Raw genomic sequence first — 24,698 nt, forward strand, 5'->3', positions numbered from 1 at the left:
GGGCTACAGTCCCCGACACACACACACACTGACTCTCACTGGGGTACAGTCACACACACACACTGACTCTCACTGGGCTACAGACCCACACACACACACTAACTCTCACTGGGCTACAGTCCCACACACACACACACACACTGACTGACTCTCACTGGGGTACAGTCACACACACACACACTGACTCTCACTGGGCTACAGTCCCACACACACACACTGACTCTCACTGGGGCACAGTCACACACACACACACACACACTGACTCTCACTGGGGTACAGTCCCACACACTGACTCACACTGACTGACTCTCACTGGGGTACAGTCCCACACACACACACACTCTCTCCCACTGGGGTACAGTCCCACACACACACACTGACTCACACTGGGGGGGTCAGTCCCACACACACACACACACACTGACTCTCACTGAGGTACAGTCACACACACACACACTGACTCTCACTGGGCTACAGTCCCACACACACACACTGACTCACACTGGGGGGGTCAGTCCCACACACACACACACACACTGACTCTCACTGGGGTACAGTCCCACACACACACACTGACTCTCACTGGGCTACAGTCCCACACACACACACTGACTCTCACTGGGGCACAGTCACACACACACACAGACTCTCACTGGGGTACAGTCCCACACACACACACACACACACACTGACTGACTCTCACTGGGGTACAGTCCCACACACACACACACACACTCTCTCCCACTGGGGTACAGTCCCACACACACACACTGACTCACACTGGGGGGGTCAGTCCCACACACACACACACACTGACTCTCACTGAGGTACAGTACCACCCACACACACACTGACTCTCACAGGGGTACAGTCCCACACACACATACACACACACTGACTGACTCTCACTGGGGTACAGTCCCACACACACCAACTGACTCTCACTGGGCTACAGTCCCACACACACACACTGACTCTCACTGGGGTACAGTCCCCCACACACACACACTCACTGGGGTACAGTCCCACACACACTCACTGGGGTACAGTCCCACATACACACACTGACTCTCACTGGGCTACAGTCCCACACACACACTGACTCTCACTGGGGTACAGTCACACACACACACACACACTGACTCTCACTGGGGTACAGTCCCCCCCCACACACACACACTGACTCTCACTGGGGCACAGTCCCCCCACACACACACACACTGACTCTCACTGGGGCACAGTCCCCCCACACACACACACACTGACTCTCACTGGGGCACAGTCACACACACACTGACTCTCACTGGGGTACATTCACACACACACTGACTCTCAATGGGGTACATTCACACACACACTGACTCTCACTGGGCTACAGTCCCACACACACACACTGACTCTCACTGGGCTACAGTCACACACACACACACACAAACTCTCACTGGGCTACAGTCACACACACACACACACTGACTCTCACTGGGGTACAGTCCCACACACACACACTGATACTGACTGGGGTACAGTCCCACACACACACACACTCTCTCCCACTGGGGTACAGTCCCACACACACACACACTGACTCACACTGGGGGGGTCAGTCCCACACACACACACACACACACTGACTCTCACTGGGGCACAGTCACACACACACACACACACACTGACTCTCACTGGGCTACAGTCCCACACACACACACACACACTGACTGACTCTCACTGGGGTACAGTCCCCCCCCCACACACACACTCTCTCCCACTGGGGTACAGTCCCACACACACACACTGACTCACACTGAGGGGGTCAGTCCCACACACACACACACACTGACTGACTCTCACTGGGGTACAGTCCCACACACACCAACTGACTCTCACTGGGGTACAGTCCCACACACACACACACTCACTGGGGTACAGTCCCACACACACTCACTGGCGTACAGTCCCACATACACAAACTGACTCTCCCTGGGCTACAGTCCCCGACACACACACACACTGACTCTCACTGGGGTACAGTCACACACAAACACACTGACTCTCACTGGGCTACAGTCCCACACACACACTGACTCTCACTGGGGTACAGTCACACACACACACACACACACACTGACTCTCACTGGGCTACAGTCCCACACACACACACACACACTGACTCTCACTGGGGCACAGTCCCCCCACACACACACACACTGACTCTCACTGGGGCACAGTCACACACACACTGACTCTCACTGGGGTACATTCACACACACACTGACTCTCACTGGGGTACAGTCACACACACACACACACTGACTCTCACTGGGGTACAGTCACACACACACACACACACTGACTCTCACTGGGCTACAGTCCCACACACACACACTGACTCTCACTGGGCTACAGTCACACACACACACACACACTAACTCTCACTGGGCTACAGTCCCACACACACACACACTGACTCTCACTGGGGTACAGTCCCCCCACGCACACACACTGACTCTCACTGGGGTACAATCCCACACACACACACTGACTCTCCCTGGGCTACAGTCCCCGATACACACACACTGACTCTTACTGGGGTACAGTCACACACACACACACACTGACTCTCACTGGGGTACAGTCCCACACACACACACACACACTGACTTACACTGGGGTACAGTCCCCCCCACACACTGATACTGACTCTCCCTGGGCTACAGTCCCACACACACACACACTGACTCTCACTGGGGTACTGTCCCACACACACACTGACTCACACTGGGGGGTCAGTCCCACATACACACACTGACTCTCACTGGGGTACAGTCCCACACACACACACTGACTCTCATTGGGGGGTCAGTCCCACATACACACACTGACTCACACTGGGGTACAGTCCCACACACACACACACTGACTCTCACTGGGTTACAGTCCCACACACACACACTGACTCTCACTAGGGTACAGTCCCCCACACACACACACACACTGATACTGACTGGGGTACAGTCCCACACACACACTCTCTCTCCCACTGGGGTACAGTCCCACACACAAACACACTGACTCTCACTGGGGTACAGTCCCACACACACACACTGACTCTCACTGGGGTACAGTACCACCCACACACACACTGACTCTCACAGGGGTACAGTCCCACACACACACACTGACTGACTCTCACTGTGGTACAGTCCCACACACACACACTGACTCACTGGGCTACAGTCCCACACACACACACCGACTCTCACTGGGCTACAGTCCCACATACACACACTGATACTGACTGGGGTACAGTCCCACACACACACACTCTCTCCCACTGGGGTACAGTCCCACACACACACACACTGACTCACACTGGGGGGGGTAAGTCCCACACACACACACACACTCACTGGGGTACTGTCCCACACACACACACACATACACACACTGACTCTCCCTGGGCTACAGTCCCCGACACACACACACACTGACTCTCACTGGGGTACAGTCACACACACACACACTGACTCTCACTGGGCTACAGACCCACACACACACACTGACTCTCACTGGGGTACAGTCTCACACACACACACACACTCACTGGGGTACAGTCCCACACACACACACACATACACACACTGACTCTCCCTGGGCTACAGTCCCCGACACACACACACACTGACTCTCACTGGGCTACAGTCCCACACACACACACACTGACTGACTCTCACTGGGGTACAGTCCCCTCCACACACACACACTGACTCTCACTGGGGCACAGTCACACACACACACTGACTCTCCCTGGGCTACAGTCCCACACACACACACTGATACTGACTTGTGTACAGCCCCACACACACACACTCTCTCCCACTGGGGTACAGTCCCACACACACACACTAACTCACACTGGGGGGGGGGTCAGTCCCACACACACACACACTGACTCTCACTGGGGTACAGTACCACCCACACACACACAGACTCTCACAGGGGTACAGTCCCACACACACACACACACACACACACACTGACTGACTCTCACTGGGGTACAGTCCCACACACACAAACTGACTCTCACTGGGCTACAGTCCCCCACACACACACTGACTCTCACTGGGGTACAGTCCCACACACACACACTCACTGGGGTACAGTCCCACACACACATACACACACTGACTCTCCCTGGGCTACAGTCCCCGACACACACACACACTGACTCTCACTGGGGTACAGTCACACACACACACACTGACTCTCACTGGGCTACAGTCCAACACACACACACTGACTCTCACTGGGGTACAGTCACACACACACACACACTGACTCTCACTGGGGTACAGTCCCCCCCATACACACACACTGACTCTCACTGGGGCACAGTCACACACACACACACTATCTCTCACTGGGGTACAGTTCCGCACACACACACACTGATACTGACTGGGGTACAGTCCCACACACACACACTCTCTCCCACTGGGGTACAGTCCCCCCCCCACACACACACACACTGACTCTCACTGGGGTACAGTCCCACACACACAAACTGACTCTCACTGGGCTACAGTCCCACACACACACACTGATACTGACTGGTGTACAGTCCCACACACACACACTCTCTCCCACTGGGGTACAGTCCCACACACACATACACACACTGACTCTCCCTGGGCTACAGTCCCCGACACACACACACTGACTCTCACTGGGGTACAGTACCACCCACACACACACAGACTCTCACAGGGGTACAGTCCCACACACACACACACACACTGACTGACTCTCACTGGGGTACAGTCCCACACACACAAACTGACTCTCACTGGGCTACAGTCCCACACACACAAACTGACTCTCACTGGGCTACAGTCCCACACACACACACACTCACTGGGGTACAGTCCCACACACACATACACACACTGACTCTCCCTGGGCTACATCCCCGACACACACACACACTGACTCTCACTGGGGTACAGTCACACACACACTGACTCTCACTGGGCTACAGTCCCACACACACACACTGACTCTCACTGGGGTACAGTCACACACACACACAGACTCTCACTGGGGTACAGTCCCCCCCCCCACACACACACACTGACTCTCACTGGGGCACAGTCACACACACACTGACTCTCACTGGGGTACAGTCACACACACACACACTGACTCTCACTGGGGTACAGTCACACACACACACACACACACTGACTCTCACTGGGGTACAGTCCCACACACACACACTGACTCTCACTGGGGTACAGTCACACACACACACACACACACACACAAACTCTCACTGGGCTACAGTCCCACACACACACACACACACACTGACTCTCACTGGGGTACAGTCCCACACACACACACACACACTGACTCTCACTGGGGTACAGTCCCACACACACACACACACACACTGACTCTCACTGGGGTACAGTCCCACACACACACACTGATACTGACTGGGGTACAGTCCCACACACACACAGTCTCTCCCACTGGGGTACAGTCCCACACACACACACTGACTCACACTGGGGGGTCAGTCCCACACACACACACAGACTCTCACTGGGGTACAGTCACACACACACTGACTCTCACTTGGTTACAGTCCCACACACACACACATTGATACTGACTGGGGTACAGTCCCACACACACACTGACTCACACTGGGGGTCAGTCCCACATACAGACACTGACTCTCACTGGGGTACAGTCTCACACACACACACTGACTCTCACTGGGGTACAGTCCCACACACACACTGACTCACACTGGGGGGTCAGTCCCACATACACACACTGACTCACACTGGGGTACAGTCCCACACACACACACTGACTCTCACTGGGTTACAGTCCCACGCACACACACTGATACTGACTGGGGTACAGTCCCACACACACACAGTCTCTCCCACTGGGATACAGTCCCACACACACACACTGACTCACACTGGGGGGGTCAGTCCCACACACACACACACTGACTCTCACTGGGTTACAGTCCCACACACACACACTGACTCTCACTGGGGTACAGTCCCACACACACACACTCACTGGGGTACAGTCACACACACAGACTCTCCCTGGGCTACAGTCCCAGATACACACACACTGACTCTCACTGGGGTACAGTCACACACACACACTGACTCTCACTGGGCTACAGTCCCACACACACACACAGACTCTCACTGGGGTACAGTCACACACACACACACACTAACTCTCACTGGGCTACAGTCCCACACACACACACACTGACTCTCACTGGGGTACAGTCCCCCCACACACACACACTGACTCTCACTGGGCTACAGTCCGACACACACACTGACTCTCCCTGGGCTACAGTCCCACACACACACACTGACTCTCACTGGGGTACAGTCCCACACAAACACACTGACTCACACTGGGGTACAGTCTCACACACACACTGACTCACACTGGGGGGTCAGTCCCACATACACACACTGATACTGACTGGGGTACAGTCCCACACACACACACTCTCTCCCACTGGGGTACAGTCCCACACACACACACACACTGACTCACACTGGGGTACAGTCCTCCCCACAAACACTGACTCTCACAGGGGTACAGTCCCCTCCACACACACACTGACTCTCACTGGGGTACAGTCCCACACACACACACTGATACTCACTGGGGTACAGTCACACACACACACACACACACTCTCTCCCACTGGGGTACAGTCCCACACACACACACTGACACACACTGGGGAGGTCAGTCACACACACACACACACACACACACACAGGGGTACAGTCCCACACACATACACACACTGACTCTCCCTGGGCTACAGTCCCCGACACACACACACACTGACTCTCACTGGGGTACAGTCACACACACACACACTGACTCTCACTGGGCTACAGACCCACACACACACACTGACTCTCACTGGGGTACAGTCTCACACACACACACACACACACTGACTCTCACTGGGGCACAGTCACACACACACACACACACTGATACTGACTGGGGTACAGTCCCACACACACACACACTCTCCCACTGGGGTACAGTCCCACACACACACACTGACTCACACTGGGGGGTCAGTCCCACACACCACACTGGGGGGGTCAGTCCCACACACACACACACGCACACACACTGACTCTCACTGGGGTACAGTACCACCCACACACACACTGACTCTCACAGGGGTACAGTCCCCCCCCCCCCCACACACACACACATACACTGACTGACTCTCACTGGGGTACAGTCCCACACACACAAACTGACTCTCACTGGGCTACAGTCCCATACACACACACTGACTCTAACTGGGGTACAGTCCCACACACACACACACTGACTCTCACTGGGGTACAGTCACACACACACACACACTGACTCTCACTGGGCTACAGTCCCCCACACACACACACTGACTCTCACTGGGCTACAGTCCCACACACACACACTGACTCTCACTGGGGGGTCAGTCAAACATACACACACTGACTCACACTGGGGTACAGTCCCACACACACACACTCTCTCCCACTGGGGTACAGTCCCACACACACACACACTGACTCACACTGGGGTACAGTCCTCCCCACAAACACTGACTCTCACAGGGGTACAGTCCCCTCCACACACACACTGACTCTCACTGGGGTACAGTCCCACACACACACACACACACTGACTCTCACTGGGCTACAGTCCCACACACACACACACTGATACTCACTGGGGTACAGTCACACACACACACACTCTCTCCCACTGGGGTACAGTCCCACACACACACACTGACTCACACTGGGGAGGTCAGTCACACATACACACACTGACTCACACTGGGGTACAGTCCCACACACACACTGACTCTCACTGGGGTACAGTCCCACACACACACACACTGATACTGACTGGGGTACAGTCCCACAAACACACAGTCTCTCCCACTGGGGTACAGTCCCACACATACACACTGACTCACACTGGGGGGGTCAGTCCCACACACACACACACACTGACTCTCACTGGGGTATAGTCCCACACACACTGACCCTCACTGGGGTACAGTCACACACACACACACTGACTCTCACTGGGGTACAGTCACACACACACACACTGACTCTCACTCGGCTTCAGTCCCACACACACACACTGACTCTCACTGGGGTACAGTCACACACACACACACACACACTGACTCACACTGGGGGGGTCAGTCACACACACACACACACTGACTCTCACTGGGTTACAGTCCCACACACACACACTGACTCTCACTGGGGTACAGTCCCACACACACACACTGATACTGACTGGGGTACAGTCACACACACACAGACTCTCACTGGGGTACAGTCACACACACACACACTGACTCTCACTCGGCTTCAGTCCCACACACACACACTGATACTGACTGGGGTACAGTCACACACACACAGACTCTCACTGGGGTACAGTCACACACACACACACTGACTCTCACTCGGCTTCAGTCCCACACACACACACTGACTCTCACTGGGGTACAGTCACACACACACATACACACACACACTAACTCTCACTGGGCTACAGTCCCACACACACACACACACACACACACACACACACACACACACACTGACTCTCACTGGGGTACAGTCCCCCCCCCCACACACACACACACAGACTCTCACTGGGGTACAGTCCCCCCCCCCCCACACACACACACACACTGACTCTCACTGGGGTACAGTCACACACACACAGACTCTCACTGGGGTACAGTCTCACACACACACACACAGACTCTCACTGGGGCACAGTCACACACACACACACACTGACTCTCACTGGAGTACAGTCCCACACACACACACACACTGACTGTCACTGGAGTACAGTCCCACACACACACACACTGACTCTCACTGGGTTACAGTCCCACACACACACACTGATACTGACTGGGGTACAGTCCCACACACACACTGACTCACACTGGGGGGTCAGTCCCACATACACACACTGACTCTCACTGGGGTACAGTCCCACACACACACACTGACTCTCACTGGGGTACAGTCCCACACACACACTGATACTGACTGGGGTACAGTCCCACACACACACACACACACTCTCTCCCACTGGGGTACAGTCCCACACACACACACTGACTCACACTGGGGGGTCAGTCCCACACACACACACACACTGATACTGACTGGGGTACAGTCCCCCCCACACACACACACTGACTCACACTGGGGTACAGTCACACACACACACACTGACTCACACTGGGGTACAGTCACACACACACACTGACTCTCACTGGGGTACAGTCTCACACACACACACTGACTCTCACTGGGGTACAGTCACACACACACTGACTCTCACTGGGCTACAGTCCCACACACACACACACTGACTCTCACTGGGGTACAGTCCCACACACACACACACACACACACACTGACTCTCACTGGGGTACAGTCACACACACACAGACTCTCACTGGGGTACAGTCTCACACACACACACACACAGACTCTCACTGGGCTACAGTCACACACACACACACACACTGACTCTCACTGGGATACAGTCACACACACACACACTAACTCTCACTGGGCTACAGTCCCACACACACACTGACTCTCACTGGGGTGCAGTCCCACACACACACACTGACTCTCACTGGGGCACAGTCACACACACACACACACTGACTCTCACTGGGCTACAGTCCCACACACACACACTGACTCTCACTGGGGTACAGTCCCCCCCCCCCCACACACACACACACACTGACTCTCACTGGGGTACAGTCACACACACACAGACTCTCACTGGGGTACAGTCTCACACACACACACACAGACTCTCACTGGGGCACAGTCACACACACACACTGACTCTCACTGGAGTACAGTCCCACACACACACACACACTGACTGTCACTGGAGTACAATCCCACACACACACACACTGACTCTCACTGGGCTACAGTCCCACACACACACTGACTCTCACTGGGGTACAGTCCCCCCCACACACACTGACTCTCACTGGGGTACAGTCCCCCCCCCCCCCTACACACACACACTGACTCTCACTGGGGTACAGTCACACACACACACACACACAGACTCTCACTGGGGCACAGTCACACACACACACACACTGACTCTCACTGGAGTACAGTCCCACACACACACACACTGACTGTCACTGGAGTACAGTCCCACACACACACTGACTCTCACTGGGCTACAGTCCCACACACACACACACTAACTCTCACTGGGGTACAGTCCCACACACACACACTGACTCTCACTGGGGCACAGTCACACACACACACACTGACTCTCACTGGGGCACAGTCACACACACACACTGACTCTCACTGGGGTACAGTCCCACACACACAGACTGACTCTCACTGGGCTACAGTCCCACACACACACACTGACTCTCACTGGGCTACAGTCCCACACACACACACTGACTCTCACTAAGCTACAGTCACACACACACACTAACTCTCACTGGGCTACAGTCCCACACACACACACACTGACTCTCACTGGGGTACAGTCTCACACACACACACACACACTAACTCTCACTGGGCTACAGTCCCACACACACACACACACACTGACTCTCACTGGGGTACAGTCCCCCCCACACACACACTGACTCTCGCTGGGGTACAGTCCCACACACACACACTGATACTGACTGGGGTACAGTCCCACACACACACTGACTCTCACTGGGTTACAGTCCCACACACACACACTGACTCTCACTGGGGCACAGTCACACACACACACACACTGACTCTCACTGGGGTACAGTCACACACACACACACACAGACTCTCACTAAGCTACAGTCCCACACACACACTGACTCTCACTGGGGTACAGTCCCACACACACACTGACTCTCACTGGGGTACAGTCTCTCTCACACACACACTGACTCTCACTGGGCTACAGTCCCACACACACACACACACTGACTCTCACTGGGGTACAGCCCCCCCCCCCCACACACACACTGACTCTCGCTGGGGTACAGTCCCACACATACACACAGACTCTCACTGGGGTACAGTCACACACACACACACACACTAACTCTCACTGGGCTACAGTCCCACACACACACACACACACACTGACTCTCACTGGGGTACAGTCCCACACACACACACTGACTCTCACTGGGGCACAGTCACACACACACACACTGACTCTCACTGGGGTACAGTCCCACACACACACACACTGACTCACATTGGGGGGTCAGTCCCACACACACTGACTCTCACTGGGGTATAGTCCCACACACACACACTGACTCTCACTGGGGTACAGTCCCACACACACAGACACTGACTCTCACTGGGGTACAGTCATACACACACACACACACTGACTCTCACTGGGGTACAGTCACACACACACGCACACACAGACTCTCACTGGGGTACAGTCCCACACATACACACACACTGACTCTCACTGGAGTACAGTCCCACACACACACACACACTGACTCACTGGGGTACAGTCCCACACACACACACTGACTCTCACTGGGGGGGTCAGTCCCACACACACACAGTCTCTCCCACTGGGGTACAGTCCCACACACACAGACTCACTGGGGTACAGTCACACACACACACACTGACTCACATTGGGGGGTCAGTCCCACACACACTGACTCTCACTGGGGTATAGTCCCACACACACACACACTGACTCTCACTGGGGTACAGTCCCACACACACAGACACTGACTCTCACTGGGGTACAGTCCCACACACACAGACACTGACTCTCACTGGGGTACAGTCCCACACACACAGACACTGACTCTCACTGGGGTACAGTCATACACACACACACACACTGACTCTCACTGGGGTACAGTCACACACACACGCACACACAGACTCTCACTGGGGTACAGTCCCACACATACACACACACTGACTCTCACTGGGGTACAGTCCCCTCCACACACACACACTGACTCACACTGGGGTACAGTCCCACACACACACACACACACTGACTCTCACTGGAGTACAGTCCCACACACACACACACTGACTCACTGGGGTACAGTCCCACACACACACACACACTGACTCTCACTGGGGTACAGTCCCCCCCCACACACACACACACAGACTCTCACTGGGGTACAGTCACACACACACAGACACTGACTCTCACTGGGGTACAGTCTCTCACACTCACACTGACTCTCACTGGGGTACAGTCATACACACACACACACACACTGACTCTCACTGGGGTACAGTCACACACACACGCACACACAGACTCTCACTGGGGTACAGTCCCACACATACACACACACTGACTCTCACTGGGGTACAGTCCCACACACACACACACACACACTGACTCTCACTGGGGTACAGTCCCACACACACACACACACACTGACTCACTGGGGTACAGTCCCACACACACACACACTGACTCTCACTGGGGTACAGTCCCACACACACACACACACACACTGACTCACTGGGGTACAGTCCCACACACACACACACTGACTCACACTGGGGTACAGTCCTCCCTACAAACACTGAGGAGAAAGTGAGGTCTGCAGATGCGGGAGATCAAAGTTGAAACTTTATTGCTGGAACAGCACAGCAGGTCAGGCAGCATCCAGGGAACAGGAGATTCGACGTTTCGGGCACAGGCCCTTCTTCAGTCACACACACACACACTGACTGACTCTCACTGGGGTACAGTCACACACACACAGACACTGACTCTCACTGGGGTATAGTCCCCCCCCCACACACACACACAGACTCTCACTGGGGTACAGTACCACCCACACACACACTGACTCACACTGGGGTACATTCCTCCCCACAAACACTGACTCTCACAGGGGTAAGTCCCCACCACACACACACTGACTCTCACTGGGGTACAGTCACACACACACACACACACTGACTCTCACTGGGGTACAGTCACACACACACACAGACTCTCACTGACTCTCACTGGGGTACAGTCACACACACACTGACTCTCACTGGGGTACAGTCACACACACACACACACACACACAGATTCTCACTGGGGTACAGTCCCACACACACACACTGACTCTCACTGGGGTACAGTCCCCCCCACACACACACTGACTCTCACTGGGGTACAGTCCCACACACACACTGACTCACACTGGGGGGTCAGTCCCACATACACACACTGACTCTCACTGGGGTACAGTCCCACACACACACACCGACTCTCACTGGGTTACAGTCTCACACACACACACTGATTCTCACTGGGGTACAGTCCCACACACACACACTGACTCACACTGGGGGGGTCAGTCCCACACACACACACACACACTGACTCTCACTGGGGTATAGTCCCACACACACTGACTCTCACTGGGGTACAGTCTCTCTCACACACACACACACACAGACTCACTGGGGTACAGTCACACACACACACTGACTCACATTGGGGGGTCAGTCCAACACACACTGACTCTCACTGGGGTACAGTCCCACACACACACACACTGACTCTCACTGGGGTACAGCCCCCCCCCCCCCACACACACACACACACACACCGACTCTCACTGGGGTACAGTCACACACACACAGACACTGACTCTCACTGGGGTACAGTCTCTCACACACACACTGACTCTCACTGGGGTACAGTCTCTCACACACACACTGACTCTCACTGGGGTACAGTCATACACACACACACACACACTGACTCTCACTGGGGTACAGTCACACACACACGCACACACAGACTCTCACTGGGGTACAGTCCCCTCCACACACACACACTGACTCACACTGGGGTACAGTCCCACACACACACACACACACTGACTCTCACTGGGGTACATTCCCCCCCACACACACACACACACACACACACTGACTCACTGGGGTACAGTCCCACACACACTGACTCACTGGGGTACAGTCCCACACACACACACACTGACTCTCACTGGGGTACAGTCCCCCCCACACACACACACACACACACTGACTCTCACTGGGTTACAGTCCCACACACACACACTGACTCTCACTGGGGTACAGTCCCACACACACACACTGATACTGACTGGGGTACAGTCACACACACACAGACCCTCACTGGGGTACAGTCACACACACACACACTGACTCTCACTCGGCTTCAGTCCCACACACACACACTGATACTGACTGGGGTACAGTCACACACACACAGACTCTCACTGGGGTACAGTCACACACACACACACTGACTCTCACTCGGCTTCAGTCCCACACACACACACTGACTCTCACTGGGGTACAGTCACACACACACATACACACACACACTAACTCTCACTGGGCTACAGTCCCACACACACACACACACACACACACACACACACACACTGACTCTCACTGGGGTACAGTCCCCCCCCCACACACACACACACACAGACTCTCACTGGGGTACAGTCCCCCCCCACACACACACACACACACACTGACTCTCACTGGGGTACAGTAACACACACACAGACTCTCACTGGGGTACAGTCTCACACACACACACACAGACTCTCACTGGGGCACAGTCACACACACACACACACTGACTCTCACTGGAGTACAGTCCCACACACACACACACACTGACTGTCACTGGAGTACAGTCCCACACACACACACACTGACTCTCACTGGGTTACAGTCCCACACACACACACTGATACTGACTGGGGTACAGTCCCACACACACACTGACTCACACTGGGGGGTCAGTCCCACATACACACACTGACTCTCACTGGGGTACAGTCCCACACACACACACTGACTCTCACTGGGGTACAGTCCCACACACACACTGATACTGACTGGGGTACAGTCCCACACACACACACACACACACACACTCTCTCCCACTGGGGTACAGTCCCACACACACACACTGACTCACACTGGGGGGTCAGTCCCACACACACACACACACACACACTGATACTGACTGGGGTACAGTCCCCCCCACACACACACACTGACTCACACTGGGGTACAGTCACACACACACACACTGACTCACACTGGGGTACAGTCACACACACACACTGACTCTCACTGGGGTACAGTCTCACACACACACACTGACTCTCACTGGGGTACAGTCACACACACACTGACTCTCACTGGGCTACAGTCCCACACACACACACACTGACTCTCACTGGGGTACAGTCCCACACACACACACACACACACACACTGACTCTCACTGGGGTACAGTCACACACACACAGACTCTCACTGGGGTACAGTCTCACACACACACACACACAGACTCTCACTGGGCTACAGTCACACACACACACACACACTGACTCTCACTGGGATACAGTCACACACACACACACTAACTCTCACTGGGCTACAGTCCCACACACACACTGACTCTCACTGGGGTGCAGTCCCACACACACACACTGACTCTCACTGGGGCACAGTCACACACACACACACACTGACTCTCACTGGGCTACAGTCCCACACACACACACTGACTCTCACTGTGGTACAGTCCCCCCCCCCACACACACACACACACTGACTCTCACTGGGGTACAGTCACACACACACAGACTCTCACTGGGGTACAGTCTCACACACACACACACAGACTCTCACTGGGGCACAGTCACACACACACACACACTGACTCTCACTGGAGTACAGTCCCACACACACACACACACTGACTGTCACTGGAGTACAGTCCCACACACACACACACTGACTCTCACTGGGCTACAGTCCCACACACACACTGACTCTCACTGGGGTACAGTCCCCCCCACACACACACTGACTCTCACTGGGGTACAGTCCCCCCCACACACACACTGACTCTCACTCGGCTACAGTCCCACACACACACACTGACTCTCACTGGGCTACAGTCCCACACACACACACTGACTCTCACTGGGGTACAGTCCCCCCCCCCCCCACACACACACACTGACTCTCACTGGGGTACAGTCACACACACACACACACACAGACTCTCACTGGGGCACAGTCACACACACACACACACTGACTCTCACTGGAGTACAGTCCCACACACACACACACTGACTGTCACTGGAGTACAGTCCCACACACACACTGACTCTCACTGGGCTACAGTCCCACACACACACACACTGACTCTCACTGGGGTACAGTCCCCCCCACACACACACTGACTCTCGCTGGGGTACAGTCCCCCCCACACACACACTGACTCTCGCTGGGGTACAGTCCCACACACACACACACTGACTCTCACTGGGGTACAGTCACACACACACACACACACACTAACTCTCACTGGGGTACAGTCCCACACACACACACTGACTCTCACTGGGGCACAGTCACACACACACACACTGACTCTCACTGGGGCACAGTCACACACACACACTGACTCTCACTGGGGTACAGTCCCACACACACACACTGACTCTCACTGGGCTACAGTCCCACACACACACACTGACTCTCACTGGGCTACAGTCCCACACACACACACTGACTCTCACTAAGCTACAGTCACACACACACACTAACTCTCACTGGGCTACAGTCCCACACACACACACACTGACTCTCACTGGGGTACAGTCTCACACACACACACACACACTAACTCTCACTGGGCTACAGTCCCACACACACACACACACACTGACTCTCACTGGGGTACAGTCCCCCCCACACACACACTGACTCTCGCTGGGGTACAGTCCCACACACACACACTGATACTGACTGGGGTACAGTCCCACACACACACTGACTCTCACTGGGTTACAGTCCCACACACACACACTGACTCTCACTGGGGCACAGTCACACACACACACACACTGACTCTCACTGGGGTACAGTCACACACACACACACACAGACTCTCACTAAGCTACAGTCCCACACACACACTGACTCTCACTGGGGTACAGTCCCACACACACACTGACTCTCACTGGGGTACAGTCTCTCTCACACACACACTGACTCTCACTGGGCTACAGTCCCACACACACACACACACTGACTCTCACTGGGGTACAGCCCCCCCCCCCCACACACACACTGACTCTCGCTGGGGTACAGTCCCACACATACACACAGACTCTCACTGGGGTACAGTCACACACACACACACACACTAACTCTCACTGGGCTACAGTCCCACACACACACACACACACACTGACTCTCACTGGGGTACAGTCCCACACACACACACTGACTCTCACTGGGGCACAGTCACACACACACACACTGACTCTCACTGGGGTACAGTCCCACACACACACACTGACTCTCACTGGGGGGGTCAGTCCCACACACACACAGTCTCTCCCACTGGGGTACAGTCCCACACACACAGACTCACTGGGGTACAGTCACACACACACACTGACTCACATTGGGGGGTCAGTCCCACACACACTGACTCTCACTGGGGTATAGTCCCACACACACACACTGACTCTCACTGGGGTACAGTCCCACACACACAGACACTGACTCTCACTGGGGTACAGTCATACACACACACACACACTGACTCTCACTGGGGTACAGTCACACACACACGCACACACAGACTCTCACTGGGGTACAGTCCCACACATACACACACACTGACTCTCACTGGAGTACAGTCCCACACACACACACACACTGACTCACTGGGGTACAGTCCCACACACACACACTGACTCTCACTGGGGGGGTCAGTCCCACACACACACAGTCTCTCCCACTGGGGTACAGTCCCACACACACAGACTCACTGGGGTACAGTCACACACACACACACTGACTCACATTGGGGGGTCAGTCCCACACACACTGACTCTCACTGGGGTATAGTCCCACACACACACACACTGACTCTCACTGGGGTACAGTCCCACACACACAGACACTGACTCTCACTGGGGTACAGTCCCACACACACAGACACTGACTCTCACTGGGGTACAGTCATACACACACACACACACTGACTCTCACTGGGGTACAGTCACACACACACGCACACACAGACTCTCACTGGGGTACAGTCCCACACATACACACACACTGACTCTCACTGGGGTACAGTCCCCTCCACACACACACACTGACTCACACTGGGGTACAGTCCCACACACACACACACACTGACTCTCACTGGAGTACAGTCCCACACACACACACACTGACTCACTGGGGTACAGTCCCACACACACACACACACTGACTCTCACTGGGGTACAGTCCCCCCCCACACACACACACACAGACTCTCACTGGGGTACAGTCACACACACACAGACACTGACTCTCACTGGGGTACAGTCTCTCACACTCACACTGACTCTCACTGGGGTACAGTCATACACACACACACACACTGACTCTCACTGGGGTACAGTCACACACACACGCACACACAGACTCTCACTGGGGTACAGTCCCACACATACACACACACTGACTCTCACTGGGGTACAGTCCCCTCCACACACACACACTGACTCACACTGGGGTACAGTCCCACACACACACACACACACACTGACTCTCACTGGGGTACAGTCCCACACACACACACACACACACTGACTCACTGGGGTACAGTCCCACACACACACACACTGACTCTCACTGGGGTACAGTCCCACACACACACACACACACACTGACTCACTGGGGTACAGTCCCACACACACACACACTGACTCACACTGGGGTACAGTCCTCCCTACAAACACTGAGGAGAAAGTGAGGTCTGCAGATGCGGGAGATCAAAGTTGAAACTTTATTGCTGGAACAGCACAGCAGGTCAGGCAGCATCCAGGGAACAGGAGATTCGACGTTTCGGGCACAGGCCCTTCTTCAGTCACACACACACACACTGACTGACTCTCACTGGGGTACAGTCACACACACACAGACACTGACTCTCACTGGGGTATAGTCCCCCCCCCACACACACACACAGACTCTCACTGGGGTACAGTACCACCCACACACACACTGACTCACACTGGGGTACATTCCTCCCCACAAACACTGACTCTCACAGGGGTAAGTCCCCACCACACACACACTGACTCTCACTGGGGTACAGTCACACACACACACACACACTGACTCTCACTGGGGTACAGTCACACACACACACAGACTCTCACTGACTCTCACTGGGGTACAGTCACACACACACTGACTCTCACTGGGGTACAGTCACACACACACAGATTCTCACTGGGGTACAGTCCCACACACACACACTGACTCTCACTGGGGTACAGTCCCCCCCACACACACACTGACTCTCACTGGGGTACAGTCCCACACACACACTGACTCACACTGGGGGGTCAGTCCCACATACACACACTGACTCTCACTGGGGTACAGTCCCACACACACACACCGACTCTCACTGGGTTACAGTCTCACACACACACACTGATTCTCACTGGGGTACAGTCCCACACACACACACTGACTCACACTGGGGGGGTCAGTCCCACACACACACACACACACTGACTCTCACTGGGGTATAGTCCCACACACACTGACTCTCACTGGGGTACAGTCTCTCTCACACACACACACACACAGACTCACTGGGGTACAGTCACACACACACACTGACTCACATTGGGGGGTCAGTCCAACACACACTGACTCTCACTGGGGTACAGTCCCACACACACACACACTGACTCTCACTGGGGTACAGCCCCCCCCCCCCCACACACACACACACACACCGACTCTCACTGGGGTACAGTCACACACACACAGACACTGACTCTCACTGGGGTACAGTCTCTCACACACACACTGACTCTCACTGGGGTACAGTCTCTCACACACACACTGACTCTCACTGGGGTACAGTCATACACACACACACACACACTGACTCTCACTGGGGTACAGTCACACACACACGCACACACAGACTCTCACTGGGGTACAGTCCCCTCCACACACACACACTGACTCACACTGGGGTACAGTCCCACACACACACACACACACTGACTCTCACTGGGGTACATTCCCCCCCACACACACACACACACACTGACTCACTGGGGTACAGTCCCACACACACTGACTCACTGGGGTACAGTCCCACACACACACACACTGACTCTCACTGGGGTACAGTCCCCCCCACACACACACACACACACACTGACTCACTGGGGTACAGTCCCACACACACACACACACACACACACTGACTCACTGGGGTACAGTCCCACACACACACACACTGACTCTCACTGGGGTACAGTTCCCCCCCCCCCCCCACACACACACACACAGACTCTCACTGGGGTACAGTCTCTCACACACACACTGACTCTCACTGGGGTACAGTCATACACACACACACTGACTCTCACTGGGGTACAGTCCCACACATACACACACACTGACTCTCACTGGGGTACAGTCCCCTCCACACACACACACACTGACTCACACTGGGGTACAGTCCCACACACACACACACACACACACTGACTCACTGGGGTACAGTCCCACACACACACACACTGACTCTCACTGGGGTACAGTTCCACACACACACACACACACACACACACACACACACACACACACACACAGACTCACTGGGGTACAGTCCCACACACACACACACTGACTCTCACTGGGGTACAGTCCTCCCTACAAACACTGAGGAGAAAGTGAGGTCTGCAGATGCTGGAGATCAAAGTTGAAACTTTATTGCTGGAACAGCACAGCAGGTCAGGCAGCATCCAGGGAACAGGAGATTCGACGTTTCGGGCACAGGCCCTTCTTCAGTCACACACACACACACTGACTGACTCTCACTGGGGTACAGTCACACACACACAGACACTGACTCTCACTGGGGTATAGTCCCCCCCCCCCCCCCCCCCCCACACACACACACACACACACAGACTCTCACTGGGGTACAGTACCACCCACACACACACTGACTCACACTGGGGTACAGTCCTCCCCACAAACACTGACTCTCACAGGGGTACAGTCCCCCTCCCACACACACACACATTGACTCTCACTGGGGTACAGTCACACACACACACACACTGACTCTCACTGGGGTACAGTACCACCCACACACACACTGACTCACACTGGGGTACATTCCTCCCCACAAACACTGACTCTCACTGGGGTACAGTCACACACACACACACACACTGACTCTCACTGGGGTACAGTCACACACACACACACACACACTGACTCTCACTGGGGTACAGTCACACACACACACACACACACACACACTAACTCTCACTGGGCTACAGTCCCACACACACAAACTGACTCTCACTGGGGTACAGTCACACACACACACACACTGACTCTCACTGGGGTACAGTCACACACACACACACACACTGACTCTCACTGGGGTACAGTCACACACACACACACTAACTCTCACTGGGCTACAGTCCCACACACACAAACTGACTCTCACTGGGCTACAGTCCCCCCCACATACACACTGACTCTCTCTGGGGTACAGTCACACACACACACACACACTGAATGACTCTCACTGGGGTACAGTCACACACACACAGACTCTCACTGGGGTACAGTCACACACACACACACTGACTGACTCTCACTGGGGTACAGTCACACACACACAGACACTGACTCTCACTGGGGTACAGTCCTCCCCACAAACACACACACTGACTTTCACTGGGGTACTGTCCCCCTCCCACACACACACACACTGACTCACACTGGGGTACAGTCCTCCCCACAAACACTGACTCTCACAGGGGTACAGTCCCCCTCCCACACACACACACACTGACTCTCACTGGGGTACAGTCACACACACACACACACTGACTCACACTGGGGTACATTCCTCCCCACAAACACACTGACTCTCACAGGGGTAAGTCCCCACCACACACACACTGACTCTCACTGGGGTACAGTCTCACACACACACACACACACACACACACACACACACACACTGACTCTCACTGGGGTACATTCCTCCCCACACACACAGACTCTCACTGGGGTACAGTCTCACATACACACACACACACTGACTCTCACTGGGGTACAGTCTCACACACACACACACACACACACACACACAGACTCTCACTGGGGTACAGTCACACACACACACTGACTCTCACTGGGGTACAGTCTCACACACACACACACACACACACACTGACTCTCACTGGGGTACAGTCTCACACACACACACACACACACTGACTCTCACTGGGGTACAGTCACACACACACACACACTGACTCACACTGGGGTACATTCCTCCCCACAAACACACTGACTCTCACAGGGGTAAGTCCCCACCACACACACACTGACTCTCACTGGGGTACAGTCTCACACACACACACACACACACACACACACTGACTCTCACTGGGGTACATTCCTCCCCACACACACAGACTCTCACTGGGGTACAGTCTCACACACACACACACACACTGACTCTCACTGGGGTACAGTCTCACACACACACACACACACACACACACACACACACTGACTCTCACTGGGGTACATTCCTCCCCACACACACAGACTCTCACTGGGGTACAGTCTCACACACACACACACACACACACACTGACTCTCACTGGGGTACAGTCTCACACACACACACACACACACACACACACTGACTCTCACTGGGGTACAGTCACACACACACACACACTGACTCACACTGGGGTACATTCCTCCCCACAAACACACTGACTCTCACAGGGGTAAGTCCCCACACACACACACACTGACTCTCACTGGGGTACAGTCTCACACACACACACACACTGACTCTCACTGGGGTACAGTCACACACACACACACACACTGACTCACACTGGGGTACATTCCTCCCCACAAACACACTGACTCTCACAGGGGTAAGTCCCCACCACACACACACTGACTCTCACTGGGGTACAGTCTCACACACACACACACACACTGACTCTCACTGGGGTACAGTCACACACACACACACACACTGACTCACACTGGGGTACATTCCTCCCCACAAACACACTGACTCTCACAGGGGTAAGTCCCCACACACACACACACTGACTCTCACTGGGGTACAGTCTCACACACACACACACACTGACTCTCACTGGGGTACAGTCACACACACACACACACACTGACTCACACTGGGGTACATTCCTCCCCACAAACACACTGACTCTCACAGGGGTAAGTCCCCACACACACACACTGACTCTCACTGGGGTACAGTCTCACACACACACACACACACACACACTGACTCTCACTGGGGTACAGTCACACACACACACACACTGACTCACACTGGGGTACATTCCTCCCCACAAACACACTGACTCTCACAGGGGTAAGTCCCCACCACACACACACTGACTCTCACTGGGGTACAGTCTCACACACACACACACACACACACACACTGACTCTCACTGGGGTACATTCCTCCCCCCACACACAGACTCTCACTGGGGTACAGTCTCACACACACACACACACACACACACTGACTCTCACTGGGGTACAGTCTCACACACACACAGACTCTCACTGGGGTACAGTCACACACACACACTGACTCTCACTGGGGTACCGTCTCACACACACACACACACACACACACTGACTCTCACTGGGGTACAGTCTCACACACACACACACACACACACACACTGACTCTCACTGGGGTACAGTCACACACACACACACACTGACTCACACTGGGGTACAGTCTCACACACACACACACACACACACACACTGACTCACACTGGGGTACATTCCTCCCCACAAACACACTGACTCTCACAGGGGTAAGTCCCCACCACACACACACTGACTCTCACTGGGGTACAGTCTCACACACACACACACACACACTGACTCTCACTGGGGTACATTCCTCCCCACACACACAGACTCTCACTGGGGTACAGTCTCACACACACACACACACACACACACTGACTCTCACTGGGGTACAGTCTCACACACACACACACACACACACACACAGACTCTCACTGGGGTACAGTCACACACACACACTGACTCTCACTGGGGTACAGTCTCACACACACACACACACACACACACTGACTCTCACTGGGGTACAGTCTCACACACACACACACACACACTGACTCTCACTGGGGTACAGTCTCACACACACACACACACACACACACACTGACTTTCACTGGGGTACAGTCTCACACACACACACACACACACACACACTGACTCTCACTGGGGTACAGTCTCACACACACACACACACACACACACACACACTGACTCTCACTGGGGTACATTCCTCCCCACACACACACTGACTCTCACTGGTGTGACAATGCCACATTGAATTTACAT

At 54.7% G+C, this 24,698-nt stretch overlaps 1 protein-coding gene across 1 annotated transcript in view; it reads left to right on the forward strand.

Annotated features, from left to right (window-relative positions):
* Window positions 1-24,698, forward strand: part of LOC148135315 (tropomodulin-4-like) — a gene marked incomplete at its 5' end in the record, with an annotated part of 69,312 nt that overhangs the window by 43,624 nt on the left and 990 nt on the right.

Source organism: Chiloscyllium plagiosum, unplaced genomic scaffold (assembly GCF_037043375.1).
Source record: "Chiloscyllium plagiosum isolate Xiang-an unplaced genomic scaffold, Cpla_swu_hap1 HiC_scaffold_50, whole genome shotgun sequence".
Classification (NCBI taxonomy): Eukaryota; Metazoa; Chordata; class Chondrichthyes; order Orectolobiformes; family Hemiscylliidae; genus Chiloscyllium; species Chiloscyllium plagiosum.